Source organism: Balaenoptera borealis, assembly GCF_965194805.1.
Source record: "Balaenoptera borealis genome assembly, chromosome: 18".
NCBI classification, from domain to species: domain Eukaryota; kingdom Metazoa; phylum Chordata; class Mammalia; order Artiodactyla; family Balaenopteridae; genus Balaenoptera; species Balaenoptera borealis.
The window spans coordinates 74964803-74987769 of NC_138877.1; the positions used below are offsets into that span (position 1 = coordinate 74964803).

A 22967-nucleotide genomic window follows, 5' to 3' on the forward strand; every position below is an offset into this window, starting at 1 on the left:
ACACCCAGCCTAAATCAGACACTTTATGTCGTGGTGTGGTGAGGAGCACGAGGAAGGAAACCTCATCAGAGCCGCAACTTGGACCTTTAGATACCGTGATCCACGTCAATATTCGATAAGTATTTGCTTAATTTAATAAAATGTGAAAGGACTATGCCTTCACCTAGCTCTTTGTTTTTGATAGGTATTTAGGAAAGTAGATATTGAAAAAATGCCTTTTTCTAATATAAGGGAACAAGTTGAAACTAGGCCCAAATAAAACAATGGCAAAGTATCCACCATACAGTTGGCTGTGACTCAGGTATTTCCCAGACCCTTGGCTCTGATGTCTTCTGTTTACCTGTTTCTAAGGTTAATACTAGCCTGGTAAGATTCTGTCGCCTATGTTCTGCCTGGAAAAGTGGATGGTGTACCGTTAAATGTACGCTAAGAGATCATAAATACCTGACAATAATAGCAAGAGTAATAGCGAGTATTTATCAATTTCACACTCTGTTCTAAGCAAGTTACATACATTTTTTCCCATGTAATTCTTAGCACACGCATAGAAGGTAACTATTGGTCACACTTTGCACACAGATAATAATTAGCAATGGAAGTAAGTGGACAACCTAGAATTCAAGCAGAATCTAGATAACTCTTGCCAATATCCTGTGAGGAGGATTCTTGTGTCAGGAAAGGGAGAGAAACAAACAGCTCTGAGATACTTTCCAATGCCGCCCTTTTATTTTTGAGGGAGGGAGGTTGAGAAAGTTAGATGTTTTGTGGTGGCACAAAACCAAAGAAACAAGACGATTAGTTTTTAAAAGCCCTAAAGGATTTTCAGACAAAAGCACATGATGACAAATGAATACACTTGTCTTCTTTCATGAGAACTCCGTAGTATAAGGAAGACCAGAAATCTTTTTTATAATGGCTTAGCCTTCTCCTATGGAGAGACATATTAAGTCATCACTTTTCTAGGTGTCACTGAATAGTATAAATGATTATCTGACGCTAAACAATAATTTTGGGAGGGAACAAAAATAGGTTTAAGGTCTCTGATGATAAATTACTGGTTAACTACGCTTACCCCCATCTCTCCTGGAGGGCTTGTACTTTCCTCTCTCTGTGGAAGTTACGTTTGCCAGGTAACTATGCTCGTGAAGGACGTCTCACCCCACCCCTGCTCTGCTCCTGCCCCTTGGAAATCACTGCTGACTGTACAACAAATTGTTTGACAGCTGCCCATCCTACAGTCAATAGAAAATACTCTCAAGCTACAGTCTAGAAAAGGAACAGACTAGACTATTAAAATGGCCTAAAAAAGAATGACATTTTTACTTAATAGCTGGATAACAATTTTCCCTTTTTCTCCCAGAGCATTTTCTCATTTCTTATTTTCCCCCCTGAAACCCTTGAGATGGGTTTGGGAAATACTTTACAAATAAAGAACCTGGGTTACAGAGAGATTATAGTAGTAAATGGCAGAATTCAGGCCAGCACTTCCTTCACTGGGCCCTGGGGTAGCTGGACCTCTTCTGAGAGTTAGCGCAAAGTGATGACAACATGACAAAAGGTGGGTCTCTGGAGTCCTCGAGGGGAGGGGTGGCAGTTCAGGGTGGAAAGGTCCTAGGGATCATCTAGCTAAGCCTCTCTTTTTAAAGTGAGAACTGGGGCCTAGGAAGACCACAGTTGATGGCAACCTCAAATCCCTGCCTTCTTGGATGTTGTTTGAATAACACAGCACATTACTGGGAAGGCATCAACTGATTCATTCTTAACGTATCTTTATTTTCTTTTTACAAGTCACTTCACCCCAGATCTGCACTTTCCAAACCTTCCCTTGAAATTCTGCGCAGTGGCTGTAATAATCACACCCCAGCCCCGGGCTGATTTCTGGGTCTTCTCTGCACCAACATCACTTTACAAATCCCCTCGGTTTCGCGGGCCTAACTCAAGGTGTGAGGAGAGAAGGGGAGATTCCCAGGGAGCTGTGGTCTACTGAACTCATTTCCAGATTCCCGATGAAGACTAGTTTTTTATTTTTTAAGATAATTCTCAGTTTTCAGGTAAGTTCTGGTTGTAATGGCACAAGCATGGTTGAGAGGAAAATCCCAGGAGACAGACTGAGCGAGGGGTCTCTGTTCCCTGATTACGGGAAGCGATGTTAAGCTACGGGACTCTAGGAGGGGGATGCTTTATGTGGCTAGAAATATTGTTCATTACAGGTTATACCCAGTGCCCTGAATAATCATGGTTTTCAGGCTCCTCCTTACAAGTGACGTCATCGTGCCCCAGCGTGACGTCAGCATGCACCAGTGTGACGTCAGCACGCACCGGGTCTCACGACCTCTCTTGGTTCTGGGCGTTCCACACGACCACGGCTCACCTCCCGTAGAGCCTTTCACAAAATGCCCCAGATTAGTATTTTTCCCATAGGGGCTTGGATTCTCATTTAAGTATACTTGCCTCCCTCCCCCAAAATCTATATCCATGTTTTAGAGCAAGGGAACCAATTTATATTGTAAATATATGTTAGCTGGCTGAAAAAATATGTCGGTTACAATTTTTTATTGTTAAGAGAAATGTCAGGTATTGAACATGGTTGTCATCTTCAAATCAGAAGGCCGTTTTCCCTTTTCCCCCAAGAATTACTAAGGGCTAACTCTTCTTACATGTATACCACGTGTTGATGTGTTTTCTGAGGCCCTTCCCTGGCAGCTCTAATGCGTGAGTGGCGTGTGTCTGCAGCGTGCGGGGCTGAAATCGCTGGTTACATAAGTAGTAGTCTGCGGTGCAACTAGGCCCGTGAGCCACAATTACTGAGCCTGCGCGTCTGGAGCCTGTGCTCCGCAACAAGAGAGGCCGCGACAGTGAGAGGCCCTTGCACCGCGATGAAGAGTGGCCCCCGCTCGCCGCAACTAGAGAAAGCCCTCGCACAGAAACGAAGACCGAACACAGCCAAAAATAAATAAATAAATTAATTAATTAATTAAAAAAATATATATATACATGTATCTATTAAAAAAACAAACAAAAAAAACATAGGGCGGTGCCAGGAAGCGAGGGCCGTTCTGAAGTTCAGGGGATTAGACCAAGTGTTATAACAGGACCCACGAAGTGGGTCACCAAGAGAAAACAGGAAGGCATTTGCATCCGACGCAGGAAATGGAGCCAAGATGCAGTACTGTATTCTATACAGTACTATACTAAAGTACACAAAAGCACAACCACTTGTAGAGGATGCACACACGTGACAATGTACGACAGACACGTGAACTAACTTACGTGATTGGACATGCGAATACACGTTCCCATCAAGTCTGCAACTTGAAGGCTCGTGTGTGGGGGTCTTACTGTATACATCCTGCATTGTCTGAGTTAATGACGTCCTTGCTTCATCTTCTTTCCCCTCCTCATCTCGCTATGGTTTGGTGTCAGCCTGAACTACTGCACAGAAACTTGTTCTTTCTAAGCAACCCGGCCTCTGTGATGATAAACCTAGCTGCTAAAATCAGCTATTTTCTTATTTGACTTCTTGGCAGCAATGAGCGCTGTTGATGAAACTCTTTCTTGAAATGCTGGCCCCCGTGATTACGAGAATCCATTTATCCTGGGCTTCTTCCTACTCTGCCAGCCACTACTTCATTGGTTGTTTTGTTGTAATTGTTGTTTGTTTCCTCTGCCACTCCCCAAAATGTTGGTGTCACTCAGGCTTCTGTTCTAAACTTTCTTCTGCACAGTCTTTCGTGGTAATCGTCCACTCTCATGATTCAACTTGGTCTTTAAAACAGTGACGCCTAAATCGTTATTTCCAGGGCACCCCTGTTTCTCTCTCTCTCTCACCTGATCTGTCTATAAACTGTGTCCTACATGCTTCTGTTTCCATGCTCTAGCATCTCAGCCTCTGCAAGTCCGGAGTGGAATTCAGCATCTTCTCTTCGGGAGAAGCAAGATGAGAGAAATCTGGGAGTCACCTCCCATGTCCCCTTCTGCTGTCTCCCCAACGACTGTATCCCCAGGTCCTATGAGCCTATGTCCTAAGTATCAAGACTCCAAATATCTTGATTTCCGTTGACACTATTACCCCAGCCATCCCCATCGCTCACCTAGACGACACAGCCACAGATGAGGCTCTGTGCCTTCAGCCCTGATCTCCTCCTCCGCGCTGGTCTGTACCGGGCAGTTAGGGTAACCTTTGTGGGACCGATTTGACTCTGTCACCACTCTGCTTTCCATCATCCAGGGCCTCTCCACAGCACTCAGGGAAAAGGTCAAACTCCTTAAAGGACACGGAGCTTTGTGACCTCGCCCTGCTGAGCGCTCCAGCCTCTGACCCTCCACCCCTGTCCTCAGTCCGTGCGCTGCGGCTGGGGAAGGTGACACACAGCGTCGCTAAACGTGCCTCGTCCTCCGCAGCCCTGCCCCCCTCCTTCCCCCCCCGCCTCGCTCACACAGCCCTCAGCCTGATGGGTTCCTACCCGTCCCGTGTGACCTCATCTGTAAACCTCCTGCCCCTGATCCGTAAACCCACCCCGAAAGCCTCTGGAATGTTCTCTTCCTACGGACTCACACTGAAGGCGACACTCTTTGCTGGTCTGCTTCCCTTTCTAGGCGCCTGTAACGGGGCCTTGTGCACTTTCGTGTTCCTGGTGCTCTGGGTGTGCCTGGGAGAAGCTGACTGCCCATGGAACTGTGCTTGGAAATCCACACCACGGCCTTCAGGGGCACGGCTCTGTCGGGCGATTTGGTTCATGTGAGCGAGTCCACCTGGCCCTGAGATCCTGCGCAGAGCAGACTCAAACCGTGAACCCTGACGTGCTTCCAAGACATTAAAGCCTATGGACTCCTTTTGCGGTATCAGCAAACTCCCTTATCGGAGGACAAATAAATCCTATAGAAAGCAACTTTTAAAAGCCCACTTCATGATTGAACCTCTCTTTCCAAGCAGACACCATGGTTTAGGTGCTGAGACACAATGTGGCCTGGGGTTCCAGGCAGAGAAGGGTTTCCACACAAAGAGAAGGCAAGAGGTGGCTCGATGGGCGGGACTCAGGGGAGGCCCGCAGAGCTGCCAAGGGCGGAATTTGCTCTGGCCTTGTCCTCGGAAATGGACAAGCTGCTCTGGCTGGGATTATGGCAAAAAGTTTCTGGAGGACAGATTACACTACCTCATCCCTTTCCAAAACAGTTCTATGGTACTTCCAAAAATGAATATTCATAGTGATAGAAACAGGTGAATTAAAAGCTCACGTTAGGGACCAAGCTGTCAGGAACTGTGCGCGTGGGCCTCGGGGAAAAAGGAGGGTCAGCAACAGCCCAGTGGGGAGTGATGGAGGCCAGCAGCAGAGGCAGCATGAGGCCAGGAATTATTTTGCAAAACATCTGATCATGGAGTTGCTGAATATTTCACCAGTGCCCTCCTCTTTTTCCAGCTGGAAAAACTAAGAGAGTATTTAATATCTATATTGGAACGGCTGAGAATCGCCAAAATATGAGGCATGACTTTCCCTTCCATTATGGATAGCTCTAATATTGAGCTGTGTTTGAGGTGATGGACTCCTTGAACGAAAGCACCACATCATTTACGCGGTACAAAGAAGCCCGCAAAACCCTGGGTCTGTGCACCGCAGATAAAGCTTTAAAGATGATGGGCATGGAATAACTTTGGAAAAATTCAGGTGTGAAGTGAAAAAGAGGACTCAGGAAATATGGTCAGCATTTTAATAACACTGTAAGTCCAAGATAATAAATGATTCTATTTAAAAAAAAAAAAAAGAAAGGAAGGAAGTTCTTTCATGGAAACCACTTCTGTGTGTCGGCCATGGGTGGACATAATGCTGTTTTCTCAACAGCCTTTTCTAGAATCGGGAAAGACAGGGATAAATGACAGCTTCCTTGTAGACTATAAGCCAATCAATACCTTGGAAATGCAGCAGTATTACATATCACATGGTCCTCTAGATACACTATGTATTTAACGTGGTCTGCGTTAACTATCATCAAAGTGCCCATGATCCTGTTAGAATTGATAGTTTTAAAAAGGTAGTGAGGAAGCACTTCGATATAAATTCAGTTTGGGGCTCCATACCTTAAGCAAGTTGAGAATGTTGAAAGGGGTTTAAAAAGTAGGAAATCAACCTTTTGAAGGAAGAAATGGAAGTGAGTCTGTAGATAAATCTGAGACTAGTCTTAAGCATGTATTCATCAAGGAAATGGGAGAGTCAATATGGTAGAGTTCCCTTATTTGGGAGGACTCACAGGGGAATTCACGGAGCAGTTGATTAATAAATGAATGAGTGTTACAATCCACAATCTAGAGTATGTTTAGAAAATACCAATGCATTCAGTAGAACTACAATAAGTAATCAGTACATTCACTAAAAAATGCAGCTGTATTCACTTCTTTCATACAAGTAAATAGAATGGGACTTGCTTATAACTGCCTCTCACTTAATAGAAACATCCAATAAAGGTCTAAAGAAAGTTAAGGCATAACTTTCTCATAGAACCCAAACTAAAATATGGAAAATTTGCAATAATAAAGCAAAATTAGTTATCTAACAATCTGATAAATTTACACACTCTTATACTTTATAGAACTAGAGTATAAAATGCTCTGGGTATATATCTATATTTTCTACCTCTTTGCAATACAGTCAAGACATTTCTGTATGAATAATACATGATGACACCCCACTTTACAATATCAGAGGCATAAGAGTTGTCAATTAAAACAATAATAATGTCTTCGCTCAAAGCAGGTGTTGCTGCCCCCTGGTTGAGTGGACTCTTTGTGTTCTTTATTTTTCTCCCAGATGTGAAGGAGCACTTCTGATTCTGTCATCACCAAGTCCAAGCTCAACAGCTATCATTATGGTTTCTGCTTTATCCTGACACGTCCTGTTCTTGAGGAGCAGGGACAGGAGAGATGACAGCTCCTTACGGAGACTATGTGCAAATCAGCGCCTTGGGGATGCAGCAGTGTTGTGTGTCACGTGGCCATTGAAACACGCTATTTATTTACACCTGGTCCTTAGATAAACAGGATCACAGCCAGAAAAGTGCCAGTGAGCCTCTTAGAATTTATAGCTTTAAAATGTGACAGAGTGAACACTACAAAATTCCCATTAGAATAGAGCTGTAGCCGGTTATCATGATGCAGGAAGAGCTAACTGATTTCTACCAACCTTGGCTTCAAAGGTATCGTTCAATCCATCCAAAGCTATTTACTGAGAGCCGACTATTGGCCTGGCAGTAGGTACACACCCTGGGGAGCAGGAGTGGAGGGCAGGTTAAAAATGTCATTATAAGACATTTTCCCTGGCCCCAAAAATAGTACTGTCAAATTAAAGGAGACAAGGCAAGACGTGGTAGGCAGTGTGTTACCATCAGGGTGCTCTGGTTTGGAGAAAGCAGAGGTCAGTGATGACTGAGGGTGGCCGCCGGTTCTGCAGAAGAGAAGGGGACGGTCAAGACAGGGAGTGACGTGGCATGTCAGAGAGGGGACTAGAGTGGGGGTCAGTGTGCCTGTGATACAGGACAGGGAAGAAGGAAGGGAAAAGGACAGCAGGAAGACAGCAAGGAGGGGGGCAGATAATAAATATTTACTACATAGGCAGACCTAGGAGATACTGTGGGTTCGGTTCCAGACCACCCCAATATGCGAGTATTGTAATAAAATGAGCCACGTGAAATGTTTGGTTTCCCGGTGCATATGAAGTTATGTTTATATTATACTGTAGTCTCCTAAGTGTGCAGTACCATTATGTCTAAAAAAATAATGTACATACCTTAATTAAAAAATATTTTATTACTAAAAAGTGTTAACCCTTATCTGATCCTTCAGCCTTTTCTGCTGCAGGCTCTTGCCTCCGTGCTGGTGGTTGCTGCCTGATCAGGGCAGAGTTGCCGAGGGCTGGGATGGCTGCAGTAGTTCCTTAAAAGAAGACAGCGCTGAGGTCTGCCCATCCTTTGATTCTTCCTTTCACGAGCGATTTCTCTGTAGGATGCGATGCTGTTTGATAGCCTTTCACCCACAGTAGAATTGCTTTCAAAACTGGAGTCAATCCTCTCAAACCCTGCCACCGCTATCAACTAAGTTGATGCACTATTTTAAATCTTCCGTTGTCATTTCAAAAATCTTCAGAGCATCTTCACCAGGAGTTGTTTCTAGATCATGAAACTACTTTCTTTGCTCATCCATAGGAAGCAACTCCTCATTCTCTCAAGTGTGATCATGAGATGACTGCAGTCCAGTCCCATCTTCAGGCTCCGCTTCTAACCCCAGTTCTCTTGCTATCTCCACCACATGTGCACTTACTTCCCCCACGGAAGTCTTGAAGCCCTCAAAGTCATCCATGACGGTTGGAATCAACTTCTTCCAAATTCCTGTTGATGTTGATATTTTGACCTCTTCCTGTGAATCACGACATGTTCTTAATGGCATCTCTAGTGGTGAATATTTTCCAGAAGGTTTTCAATTGACTTTGCCCAGATCCATCAGAGGAACCACTATCTGTGGAAGCTACAGCCTTACAAAATGAATTTCTTAAATGATAAGACTTGAAAGTTGAAGTTTCTCCTTGATCCATGGGCGGCAGAACGGATGTTGTGTTAGCAGGCATGAAAGCAACATGAATCCCACTGTCCATCTCCATCAGAGCTCTTGGGTGACCAGGTGCATTGTCAATGAGTAGTATTATTTTGAAAGGAATATTTTTTTTTCTGAGCATTAGGTCTCAAGCGTGGGTTTAAAATAGTCAGTAAACCATGTTGTCAACAGATGCACTGTCATCTAGGCTTTTTGTTCCATTAATAGAGCACAGGCAGAGTAGTTTAGCATAATTCTTAAGGACCCTGGGATTTTTGAAATGATAAATGAGCATTGGCTTCAGTTCAAAGTCATCAGCTGCATAAACCCCTAACAAGAGAGTCAGCCTGTCCTTTGAACCTTTGAAGCCAGGCATTGACTTCTCCTCTCTAGCTATGAAAGTCTCGGTCACATCTTCTTCCAATATAAGGCTGTTTTGTTTACACTGAAAATCTGTCGTTTAGTGTAACCACCTTTATTAATTCTCTTAGCAAGATCTTCTGCAAATACTTACTGCAGTTTCTACATCAGCATTTGCTGCTTCACCTTGAACTTTTATGTCATGGTGATGGCTTCTTTCCTTCAACATCACGAACCAACAACCTCTGCTAGCTTCCAAGTTTTCTTCCACAGCTTCCTGCCCTCTCTCAGCCTTCACAGAACTGAAGAGAGACGAGGCCTTGCTCTGGATCAGGCTTTGGCTTGAGGGAATGTTGTGGCTGGTTTGATCTTCTATCCAGACCACTCAGACTTTCTCCATATCAGCACTAAGGCTGTTTCACATTCTTATCATTTGTGTGTTTGCTGGAGTAGACTGTTAATTTCCTACAAGAACTTCTCCTTTACATTCACAACTTGGCTGTTTTGCACAAAAGGCCTAGGTTTCAGCCCATCTCAGCTTTCAACATGCCTTCCTCACTAAGCTTAATCATTTCCAGCTTTTGATTTAAAGTGAGAGACGCGTGACTCTTCCTTTCACTTGAACACTTAGAGGCCATTCTAGGGTTATTAATTAGCTTAATTTCCATAGTGTTGTGTCTCGGGGAATAGGGAGGCCTGAGGAGAGGGAGAGAGACGGGGAATGGCCAGTGGAGAAGTCGGAACACACACAACATTTATCAGTTAATTTGGCCATCTTATATGGACACGGTTTGTGGGTCCCCGAAACAATTATAATAACAGCAAAGATCACTGATCCCAGATCACCATAACAAATATAATTATAATGACAAATTATTAGAATTACCAAAATGTGACATAGAGACATGAAGTGAGCAAATGCTTTTGGAAAAGTGGTGCCAATAGCCTTGATGGACGCAGGGCTGCCACAAAGGTTCAATTTGTAAAAAACACATTAAAATGAAGTGCAGTAAAACTGGGGTATGCCTGTACTCAACTCTTCACCTAGGTATCAGTGCATTGTCTACATGAGGTGAGTGTGAGTATTCCAATTTTACTAAGGTGAAAATTAAGATTCAGAGAATTCCGGCAATTTGGCCAACGTCCCACAGCAGAATACAGCAAAGCCAGGCTGAGATTTCAGGTCATTTTACCCAGCACTCCTACCCCGAACAAAATGTGTTTCATTGTACCCCACAGACTTCAGGTGTAAACAAATACTAACTTCTGATAGTTTATGTAGATTGTTCCTGGATCTTCTGGGGATAAGCTTTGGAGATCTGAACATTTTCAACACTGCGTACTTCGCTTCATCTCAAGAAGATATTTCAGCAACTGCTGTTTTAGTCTATAGTGAAAGATTTTAAATACAGCAAAGGATCACAGTGTTTGTGAACTTATTAACACATGCTCAAAACTCCAAGCACTGGTGACATGAGTAATACTACCGTTCATGAGAAAAGAGCCAGAATTATGTCTCAAAACAATTGCCTGTCACTGGAACTAACAGCTACCACCAATCAGAAAGCTACTTTTCCTAGTCCTGGTTCTAAATCCTTGCTGCTCTCTCTTTCTCTATTTATCATGTGAACATTTATTCAACTATTAAATTATACAGAACTGACACCAAATTGTTTATCTTTGAAACTGTACTTGCTATACATTTTTCACTCTGTCCATTTAAAAGTTTAGCATATTTCCCTTCCATAAATATTTATTTATAAAGTGTTCTGACACACACATGGACATACACATGCACATAGACACACATATTCACACACACACACAGACACACACAGACATACATACAGAGACACACACAGACATACATACAGAGACACACACATTCACACACACACACAGACACACACAGACATACATACAGAGACACACACATTCACACACACACACAGACATACAGAGACACAGACATACATACAGAGACACACACAGACATACATAAAGAGACACACACATTCACACACACACCAGACACACACACAGACACACACAGACATACAGAGACACAGACATACATACAGAGACACACACAGACATACATAAAGAGACACACACATTCACACACACACCAGACACACACACAGACACACACAGACATACAGAGACACAGACATACACACAGAGACACACACAGAGACACACACAGACATAATACAGAGACACACACATTCACACACACACACAGACACACAGAGACATACACACAGAGACACACACACAGACATATATACAGAGACACAGACATACACACAGACATACACAGACACACACACACAGACATACATACAGAGACACAGACATTCACACACACACACAGACACATACACAGACACACACAGAGACACAGACATACACACAGAGACACACACACAGACATATATACAGAGACACACACAGACATACCTACAGAGACACACACAGACACACAGACATACACACAGACACACACACACAGACACATAGACACACACAGACGCACATACACAGGCATACACACACAGACATACACACAGACACACACACACAGACATACACAAAGACACACACATACATACAGGGACACACAGACACACACACATAGACATACACACAGAGACATACACAGACACACACACATTTTCTCTACAGTTGGCCAGATCCCATTATCATATCAAGGAAAAAATACCTTCTGCCTTTCCTCTTACAGTGGACTTGGAACAGAGCTATTTCTTATAAGTTCAAAATAAAAACACCTGACTACTTCCCACAGCCATGAACACTCCTTATGTTTCTCTCTGTGTAGAATTATGACTCCAAGAGCCTTTACAGCATTCAGTTCCTTTCATAAAATTTGTTTTCTTGAGGGTCAGTGAGCGGGGAGGAGGATGATTTATCACAGGGAGAGCCCGAGTTTAAACACGAACCAAGGCCAGAATAACAGACTGGAGGGGACACACCGGGTAAGAGAGATCAGAAAGCAGTGCTATTTGTATGACATCAAGTCAAGAAACCAGAAAATGCTGGCAAAATTATAGTTTGATTTTATTCCTTAGAATTTAAGATGCTTTTCCATTGTTTAAAATCAGTTTCAGCCAGAAAATGTCTGTCTTCTGTTACAAGAGCAAAACAAGGTTAATTGCATATTTACTGGAATTTGTAAACATTTAGATGGAAATTGCTTCCTTCCAGTGAAAATTTCACCAATAACCTGTTTCTTTCACATAGTACACATGTGAGAGGTCGTTCATTCACTGTGGAATAAAGTGAGTAGGTAACAAAACATAAGAGCCTGATACTTGAATTTCAAAGACCTACAGTCTGAAAAATGTGAACATCAGTTTCCTGACTTCTCATAATGGCTATCAATCTGAAGGAATAGAATGATGATTATAACAAATAGGTGATTTCAGATCTTACAAATGCAGCATCTTAAGAAAAGCAAAGATGATAGTGACTGACACTTAACAGCACTATGTGCCAGAAACTGTTGATAGAAGTATGACAGGTAGTTGCTCCTTTCATTTTCGCAAGAAACCTCTGAAGTAAATAGTAATATTTCTCCTTTTTTTTTTACAGATGTGAAAAAAATGAGGCCCAGAAAGTTTAAATCCTTTACTGAAGTGAGCAAGCTAAGCCAAGGGGCCAGAATTTAAATGCAGGCTGGCTATTTTCTGGCTAGTTTCAGATCCCACGCACCCAGCCATTCATCTATGGGACCTGCATGATGACTGCTAGATATTTTACATTCACCAAAGCACATGGTTCATGTGTCACTGTATAAGTTGTATGTAGACATTCTTGTATTACATCGTTTCAGGAGATTTCTTTTTGGCAAAATAAATTAAAAGTATAGACTGAGCAACTCAACATACCATCAGAGCAGCACAGAAAATTCTCTGAGGTTGTGTATCATTCATTGCCAACAATTCTCTTCCTGTTTGAGTCAAAGCTCCAATCCCTCTCTCTATATCTTCCATTTCACAAAACACAGATGTTGTGTACTTCTATATAGACTTGTACTTGTGTATAAAATTTTCTCCAATATTTTTTGTAGAAAAAGTATGACCATCTCACCCTCCAGCAAGCAATGCAGTTGCCTCCAAATCCTGCAGTTCTGACTGGCTGTGTATCAGGCCACACCTGCTTTTTGGTTGCCTCAGTTTCTCCTTTGAAATTGGTAGTGTTGAGGCAGTTTGTCACAGACGAGACTCTTCATTAGGACTGCGCTTTATCTGAAACTTGTAGAGAGCCCTCTGTGTCTAGCACTGTACCTTGATCTATGAGGAGTTATTGAATGGGTTAGATTATTGCAAGCTAAAGATGTTCAAGACACAGGTGTGTAAAACTCCTTCCAAGAAAGATGTTTGGTAAATACCATGCCTGCCAAAAGCTTTTAAACATCATTATGAATGAATTCGGACCTTCTGATCAAATATTCTTGACGATCACTTTAAGTTAAAGTTCAAGCACATTGCTTTTCTGAAACATCTTCTCCATTACATCATTCAAGTTTGCATAGTACTGGTAATTTTCACGTCTTGATAGACAAAAACATAGGTATGACTGAAACTGTCAACATCCCCCTCCACACTGCCAATACATGCAATTTTACATGATGAGATTGACAATGAAATGGAAAAGAATACATAATGGAGAGATAAGAGCCCTTCAAGTGACAAGGATCCAAGGGAAGCCATGAGCAATGTCACTTATTACTTGTGATGGGTTGAAGACGTGCATTTATTTGCACTTAGCTTGTTTATTTGAGCTTCAGTTAGTAATACCAACCTCCTAAGGTTTTAGGAAGGACAAAATAACCAAATATATGTAAGGAAAAATAAAATACAATCAAGTCTAATAAGACTTTGCTGATGGTATGTGTTGGCAAAGCCCCTGTTTCACAATGCAAGCTCTTTACGTCTAACATACTGGTAGAAAGAATGAATTGCCTTTTTTATTAACTTGATCATTCCACCAACATCTACTGAGTATTATGTGAAGGGCCTAGGCCAGATACACTGGTAAAAGGAGTGGTACCATTATTGATTAACCTGTATTTTTTGGTTAATTTAGCTAAACAGTGATATCGATGAAGGTTAATCTCAAAGAAGGTTAATGGCAGCTACAATCTATTATAGACTGTTTGGAAAATATATAATACAAGGTAAGGAGGCAGCGTGGGATTATGAACATAGCTCCTATCCTTCTACTGAAATAGTCTCCTTATTGCCAAGATGACAGTAATTCAGTGAAATCAGCCCGTCCAACATCTCTCTTATGATCTTAGAAGATCCTGCATCTCCTAGAGGTAGAACGGTGAGGAGAACTCAGTGTGAGGAGAGGGGGCAAACGAGGGAAAGCAGACAAGAAAAGGCAACCCCATCATCGCAGGGAAAAAAAGACCTGTAAGTTAAATGTATACCTCTGCCTGGGGGAGCGAAGCTATGACATAAACCTTTCATTGTGCTCTGTTGCCATGTTTAGCTTAAACATACACCGAAAAGAATTCGGTCCTTTTGAGTTGTTTATTTTGTTCTTTGAAACAGCATCAAACACAGAGGGTAAGATACAAGTGGAGGGTTCTGGAGACGCGGTAGATGATGCTTCTGTCTGCCTGAAAATCCTCCCTTTCAATTAGTAAGGTTCTCTTCTGCCGGTTGGTTATCTCGTATGGTTCAAGCCTACCAGCTTCATAGAGGCTCTGTCACGTGACTGTTTTACAGTATTTTCTAATATTGTTTTGCCTTTAGCTCCCAGCATAATACTATTTGAACCAGAGATACCTCAGATAAAACAGAAACCATATTTTAGACACATATACTCAAATATTGAGAAGTAACAGTAAACCTAGGTGAGCATATTCATTTTGGATTTCATTTAAAGATTTGCAACGAGGAACTATATCATGCGAAATACATGCTCATCTAAAATCAATACGAATCATGATGATGGGGACCACGTGCTGCTGGAGAAGCCCTTCTCTCCCTGGGGACAGGGAATTTTCATCACATTGGCCCTGTGATAAAGAGAGTGTCAGGTCATTTCTCATGCTGGGGGATGCACAACACCTGTAGCATAATTAGGCACTCAACATCTGTTTGTATTTTAAAAGCGCTTTATATAACCGTTATTATGCATCCAGCAATGCCTTTAGCTCAGCTGCTAACCTTTCCATTGCACAGTTCAAGAGAGCGGGGCGAGGAGCCCACAGGAGCTTCAGAGTGCGTGAGAAATCCGGAGGAAAGCTTGTTTACCAAGAGAGAGCAAAGCTTCCACAGAAAAAGCAGCAGACTGAACCCATGAACATCTATATTTTTATTCCTGGTGTTAAATCAATTCCCCTCTCTGCACCCGGACTCGGGGAGCAGAGATCATTAAGAACACATTTAAGTGCTTAATTAGGTTTTGAAGGAGGTTTCTCCATTAACATTAATTAAAGTCTCCCTGGGCTCCAGAAAGCTCATTTGCCAGGTAGGGGTTTCCCAGGTTCACTCATCTTCTCGGTGCTGCCTCAGCAAAACTATCTTTCTTGCCTTGGAGTCCAAACTAAGCTTCAAGTATGTTCAAAAAAAACGGAAAAGCAAAGGAGCACCATTCCATTCTGTGATGGAAGACTTGGCATGTTATAGAGAAGTCTTTCCTCATATGATTTTACCCTTGACAGGGAAGATAATGATGGTTACCCTGAAATAATGTGTTAGTTGCTGCTTACTGCCTGTGGTTAACTTGTTCTGGAGATGCAGCCTTCTATCTTTGTGGATAGAAACAGTTTTTCATGAGTATGTTAATTTTATTAGGTTGATCCATAAATAATTCCTGATATTCAACTATTTTGATCTATAAAAACGGCAATTTCATATGGCTCAATCTAATAAATGAGAAAGTCTAGATTTTATACAAGAAGAAAAACTACGCTCTACCACCAAATCTTTCTTTTTTCCCTCCTTCATCTCTATATGCCCTTGAATTTCTATATATATGCATGTGCATTAGAAGCACAGAATGTCAGCAATTTTATCTTTGGTTGCCTGTTGGGGTGAAAAAGCCTTTCAATCTTTTCTGTGTGAATATACTGACGTTATTGTATTGACTTCCATATGTCCGTGTGTCTTCTCTTTTGGGTGTTATTTATTGTTTTTGCCCTTCAATGTGGAAGGAACAGTAGAATTAAGTAGGAAAATCACAAACTTCAAGATAATAAATATTTATTGCTTGTCTAGTAGGTATTGTGAAGAATACAAAGAAGACATGAGGAAGAAAAATGAAAGGGAACCAGAGAAAGAGATAAGAAGGGAATAAAGAGAAAGATGCCCTGGCCAAGCTAGGGAGTTGAGAAAAAGAACCACTGAGGGCACCTTAGATGCTGAAACCCCGTGATAGTTGTGGGTGGTTCTAGATTCAAGGGTTTGCAATTGACCAAGTGAAAGCTAAGTAGTGTGTATCTTGAAATGGAAAATTGGCAAATATAGTTTTAAAAAAAATATTTGCCCGGGGCAGGGTAAAGAGGGGATTAGAAGAATGAATTTGTGGTCTAAGACTGTCCATCTGACACAAAAATCTTTAAATAAAAAAATCCCACAGTCCCTCAGTTATTTGCATATTTTGGCTGTGTTAGCTCAACTGTCTTCTACCACATGAATGATTTTAAACATTCCATAGGTATAATTTGTCGGAAAATAGTCGTCCAGATTGCGGCTCTCTTAATGGTTCATACAATCAGTGTTTTTGCCCCGCCATGCTTGAATAATCATGCGTATTTGAAGATGCATTAATTTTATACTAGACAAAATTGCCTTTACATGGGAGAGTTCCACATAAAAAATCTATGCCTTATGTTTTTCACTACCTTCTTCTCAGCATTGCTACGACCGACTACATTTTCGTCTTACCGGTAGCTCCTTGAGGGCTTCTGAGTATAATATACAAAAAAGCAGTTTTTGATCTGTGCCAAAATGTTTCCCTCAAGAGAGAGCTGCTAATTTTTTCTGTGATTTTGAGTACCAAAACTGATCTGTGCCTTTAAAAGAGCAGCCCAGAACCATATGCTATGGCATCAAGGTAAAGGGGAAGGAGAATGGAAAATACTAGGTGCTCTTCAAAAGTCTTTTACATTTTCTGCTTAACTGATGACTGCAGACCGCCTCTCTGGCAGCAGAGGAGTTTCAGTGTTCCATCACACGTGCAAGGAGTCTAACATTTTAAAACAATTTTAATTAATTTATTTTTATTTTCTAATGATAGAGTTCAAAATGGATGGGTGTTCATAGTGTGTCGGGACAACTATGAAAGTTAGGGCACTTACCATAAGCAAGTTTGATGAAGCAATTTGATCTAAATGTAAGCATCTGCTAGATGTGGACTTAAAATTTAGGAAATTTCATTATCTTAATAATGTTTCTTACTCATCAGTGATCTAGGCTGAAAGGCTGAAAGCACTTGCTTGGGCTGGATACAGAGTACTCAGAGAGCTAAAGCCCCAGGCAAAAAGACTTTGTGCGTAGTTCCTGGAAAACTAGTGAAACAGACGATAGAAAGGACCTGTAGTTTTTGAGCACTTACTATTTTTTTCAATTATTGTTCTAGAAACTTTATATACTGTGACTGAGAGTATCCTCAATATAATTGCATTTAGTAGGCACTCCATAGCCCCATCTTCAGAGATGAAGGCACTGAGACTCAGAGAAGTTAAGTAACTTGCCTGAGATCACACAGGTAGTTGGTGTTGGTTCAAGACTTTGAAACCAAACAGACCAGCTTCAGAACCCATGTCCTTCTCTGCCCTGATATGCTGCTTCTCTTTCAGAGAGCATGGTAAGTTCAAAGGGAAGCCTTTTAGTTCTATGCCATTAAGAACAAACATATAACAAACTAAAATAGTTAAGCTGAGAAAAGATCTGCTTTGATTCTGAATTTTGAACAAGTATAAACAGAAAGATAGGGATTCATCTCCAGGTCATATTTTGAAATCTCATATCAGGAAGATCTGCGCTGACAAGGAAGAAACATGGAAATATGGGCACAGGGAAAGGTGAGACACAGTGACAAAGGCAAGACACAGCTGAAAAACCAAGGCAAGAGGGTTTCACAGTCATCTATAGCTAGTGTTATTGTCTTTTTCTAGTGAGAAAAGATGACAAGTTAAAACAAGATGTATTTGTAGTTTGCTATATCTGAAAACAACAAACCACTTAGGAGAAGGTAGAAAGGTTACAGCATCCACATTCCATAGTGTGGGCCCACGAATTCTCAATCCAGTTCAATCTTCATCAAATCTTGAGTTAAAGGCCCTTTTTGGATATTCAAAGAGATAACTGAGTGGAAGACATCCCCACAGACAATGGCAGCCAAAATTTGGGGGCAGAAAAAAAGGACAAAAATACCCGTAAGTGGTTTGCTTAGAGTTCGGCAGGCGTATTTCTGTCTGGCTCTGCTACATGTTACATAAGCAGATCTTACGCAGGAAAAGCAGAGCAACAATCAAGACGAGCTGAATCGAATTCAGTGCCTACGCAACTGCGTCTACCACACCATGGCAGAGACGGACTGAGGGCTCTGAGAGAGGGAAGGCCTCCAATAACACACATACAAAGTGATGCTTTACTCCCAATACAAATGATCACACACTAATCTTATCTTCTTATATTTAAACAACATTTTGTTATGGAAATGGAATTGTAGAATAATAGTCTTCACTTTAGAAACTACTTTTGCATCCAGCCATCTACCCAATGAAAGAATCATTTCTTCTGCGTCTTTTTTTCTTAAAACTCTTTGTCTAAAAATTATTTATCATCCAAAAACGCATACTTTTTTTTACAGTCAAAGGAAGATTGGCTGCATAGGTATTTCCAAATGTGACAATGAGTCGAATAATCATAATTGGAAAGAGTATAATTCATCAAATATGCATTAGACAACAAACATCACTTTTTTTTTTTTTTGAGAGTAAGGTCTTTTTATTGTAATAAGATTCTTTATAACACATATGATATATATCATATACATATATACATATACACACACATTAAGAGCATAAAAATATATATTTCTGAATACAAATATGGACACAGATTTTTTAAACAATTTTGCTGTTCAAACTCTTTCAAATATTTCATCAAAAGCAAAAGTGGAAATATACCAGAAAACAATAGGCTAGAAAGGTACCTGTCTCATACCATTCCCATTGTAAGTTACATTGTGATTACTTTTATTAAGTATGTGAATAGAATAGATTGATCAGTGTATACTAAACATAAATCACGGAAATAGGTACTTCTTTAAAATATTTATATGAAGCCTTTGAGTAATATTTTTAAACTTTATTTTACTGAGACGTCTGCATTTAGATCAACCCAGTGCAATGAAGTGTAAATTTATTTTTTTTATTTTTTAATTCTTTTCACGTTTGAAAGAGATTTTATTTTTTATTTTTTTTAAACATCTTTATTGGAGTACAATTGCTTTACAATGGTGTGTTAGTTTCTGCTTTATAACAAAGTGAATCAGTTATACATATACATATGTCCCCATATCTCTTCCCTCTTGTGTCTCCCTCCCACCCACCCTCCCTATCCCACCCCTCTAGGTGGTCACAAAGCAACAAGCTGATCTCCCTGTGCTATGCGGTTGCTTCCCACTGGCTATCTATTTTACATTTGGTAGTGTATATATGTCCATGCCAATCTGTCACTTTGTCCCAGCTTACCCTTCCCCCTCCCCATATCCGCAAGTCCATTCTCTAGTAGGTCTGTGTCTTTATTCTCGTCTTGCCCCTAGGTTCTTCATGACCATTTTTTTTTTTTTTTTTTTAGATTCCACATATATGTGTTAGCATATGGTATTTGTTTTTCTCTTTCTGACTTACTTCACTTTGTACAACAGACTCTAGGTCCATCCACCTCACTATAAATAACTCAATTTCGTTTCTCTTTATGGCGGAGTAATATTCCATTGTATATATGTGCCACATCTTCTTTATCCATTCATCTGTTGATGGACACTTAGGTTGCTTCCATGTCCTGGCTATTGTAAATAGAGCTGCAATGAACATTGTGGTACATGACTCTTTTTGAATTATGGTTCTCTCCGGGTATATGCCCAGTAGTGGGATTGCTGGATCATATGGTAGGTCTATTTTTCGTTTTTTGAGGAACCTCCATACTGTTCTCCATAGTGGCTGTATCAATTTACATTCCCACCAACAGTGCAACAGGGTTCCCTTTTCTCCACACCCTCTCCAGCATTTATTGTTTGTAGATTTTTTGATGATGGCCATTCTGACCGGTGTGAGATGATATCTCATTGTAGTTTTGATTTGCATTTCTCTAATGAGGAATGATGTTGAGCATTCTTTCATGTGTTCGTTGGCAATCTGTATATCTTTGGAGAATGTCTATTTAGCTCTTCTGCCCATTTTTGGGTTGGGTTGTTTGTTTTTCTGATATTGAGCTGCATGAGCTGCTTGTAAATTTTGGAGATTAATCCTTTGTCAGTTGCTTCATTTGCAAATATTTTCTCCCATTCTGAGGGTTGTCTTTTCGTCTTGTTTATGGTTTCCTTTGTTGTGCAAAAGCTTTTAAGTTTCATTAGGTCCCATTTGTTTATTTTTGTTTTTATTTCCATTTCTCTAGGAGGTGTGGGTGAAAAAGGATCTTGCTGTGATTTATGTCATAGAAAACACATCACTTTTAAAAGTTGTTATTCATTCTCAAATTAAATGAAGAAAAATACCATGATTAAGAATATCTATAGTCTATTTGTAAAATGTCAAAGAATAAGAGTTATAGATGATATAACACTATTATCTTATTGTACCACATGAGCTTTCTCTATTATTGCATTCCCTTTATTACACTGTTACTTGAATTATGAAATTATTATACTAATTATATGGGAAATAGAACAGCGATAGAAATAAAGAAGCATGTTGCTGAAAAATCTTTAATTTTCTAGTGCTGTGGACTAAAGTATGGTGTCCAGTATTCTGAGTCTCAAATGAGAAATTAGACATTAAGGCCATTACTATATTTTAAATGGAGCAAGCACGATTAAATGGAACTCTTTGTTCCATTTTTAAAGAGGCATAAATCGACATGCTCTTCCAAACACACACTATCTTTCCTTCTTATCTTTTTAAATAAAGCGAATTTGCATCTGGTTGAAATCAAATGGAAAAGGAGACTTTGCCCAGAGCTCGTGCTAGCCCCTTCTTTCTTTAGGGAAACCTGGTGACTTTCCTGCATCTTTAGACGCAAGACAACACCACCTGTGCAGCGGAGTCTGAGCCAACTGTGACCTGACTGTCCTTTTGCAAGGGGTAACGTGTTCTTGAGGTGGCAGGATTTTGTGTTCTCTGCTTTAATGAGGATGCCATTTTTATAAACATCAAAGACAGGCTGGACAGCCAGCCCAGCAGGCCTGAGAGGTTCAGGCCGCTGGCCCTGTGCTCAGCAGCCATCGGGTCACGTGGAAAAGCAGCAGAACCGGTTCCTCCAAGATCATCTGTTTTTCTTCACCAAGGGCTATGTGGCCTTGCTAAGAGCAATCCCAAGTGACTTTCCCCGAGTCCCTACCACGGTGTCCAGACAGCAGCTCAGCAAAAAAAAAAATAGAAGATATTAAGTTCTCCATTTGTCTGCTTTAAAATTTTAAATGCTTTCCAACATGGTTATTCTTAAGAACTGGTCTATGACATCTCTGTTTTGGGTAATTACAGTTTGACTGATTGACACCCAGAAACCCTTCCTTAGACTTCGGGCAGAGCTGATGACTTGATAGTCTTAATGCCTGGACGCCACCCGCTCCCCACACTTCCTTCATCCCAGCGATGCTCTTGTCAATGGAATCCCCACTCAGCCTTCCTCCAAGTGTGGACGCCTGAAAATCTCCATGATTAATAATAGTATCATAGTGCATTAATCAATTAAAGACAGAATTATCCAGAAAAGGAATGTGGAAAAAAAAGGCAAGTGCTAAAAATGGAACACACAAAAATCTCCACTGAATCATGCTTGCTCCATTTAAAATATACTGGACACCATACTTTAGTCCATACCACAGGAAAATTAAAGATTTTTCAGCAACATACTTCTTTATTTCTATCACTGTTCTATTCTCATATAATTTGTACAGTAAGCTTAGCAGAAATCAGTAAGCAATATTCATTGTCAAAGTGCACTGCTTTCCTATTATTGAAATAATTCCTGGAAGTAATTAGTATATATTTATTAATAATTCCACCTTATTAAAAAGAGTAACATAAAAAATCCAAGTTTGTGAACACATACTTTTAAAAAAATCCACTGAATCCAGTGCAAAGTAATTTGTTGCGATGATTCAAAGCAACACCATTTTCAAGGACACTTGTAATCAAATGTTTTTCAAAGACTTATGACAGAATTATATGAAATCATAAATGGTGGAGGTTGATAGTATTCTCTTCAGTTCAGTTAATACTTAGGGTGGGGTTTACCACATGAAAGGCCTTGGTTAACGCTATCACCTTCCATGCTTTGAAGACACGGCAAAGAGTTTTCCTCACTTGTAAATACCGTCGTGGAGAACGATGCCATTTTCCAAGGAGAGAACATTCCCAAAGAGAAGCACACGCCTCCGATGACTTAAGCTCCTTGCTCTCCCCTGGCAGTGCTGGCCAGCAGGTCCCCTTGTCTGCGGCCTCCTCCTCCTCTGACCTCTGCCCGGGTCGTATCTGCCCAAGATGGCCAGAAAAGTGGCAAAGACGGAAGACCACAGCCTGCTACTGTCGAGCGCCTCCGCTTCGGGCTGGAGTTTGTACCAGGTCCCGGCATTCCACCTGCGCACAGACAGGCCACCTGCTGAAGGACACAAAGAAGGGTACAGGGGGGCCATAAAGGTCCAGTGAAGGATCGGAACATCTCAGGCTTCCAGAGCAAGGAGCTCCCATGTTCCCGACAGAGGAGTCAGTTTCAAATGTTCCAGGGCGGCTGCATTTGGCCGGAAGTCAGTGTCTTCT

General features: G+C 41.0%; 1 protein-coding gene across 2 annotated transcripts in view; it reads right to left on the reverse strand.

Moving 5' to 3' along the window:
• The window catches only part of NALF1 (NALCN channel auxiliary factor 1), a 592162-nt gene that overhangs the window by 33513 nt on the left and 535682 nt on the right, over positions 1-22967 (reverse strand). The gene's annotated exons all lie outside the window — the stretch shown is intronic.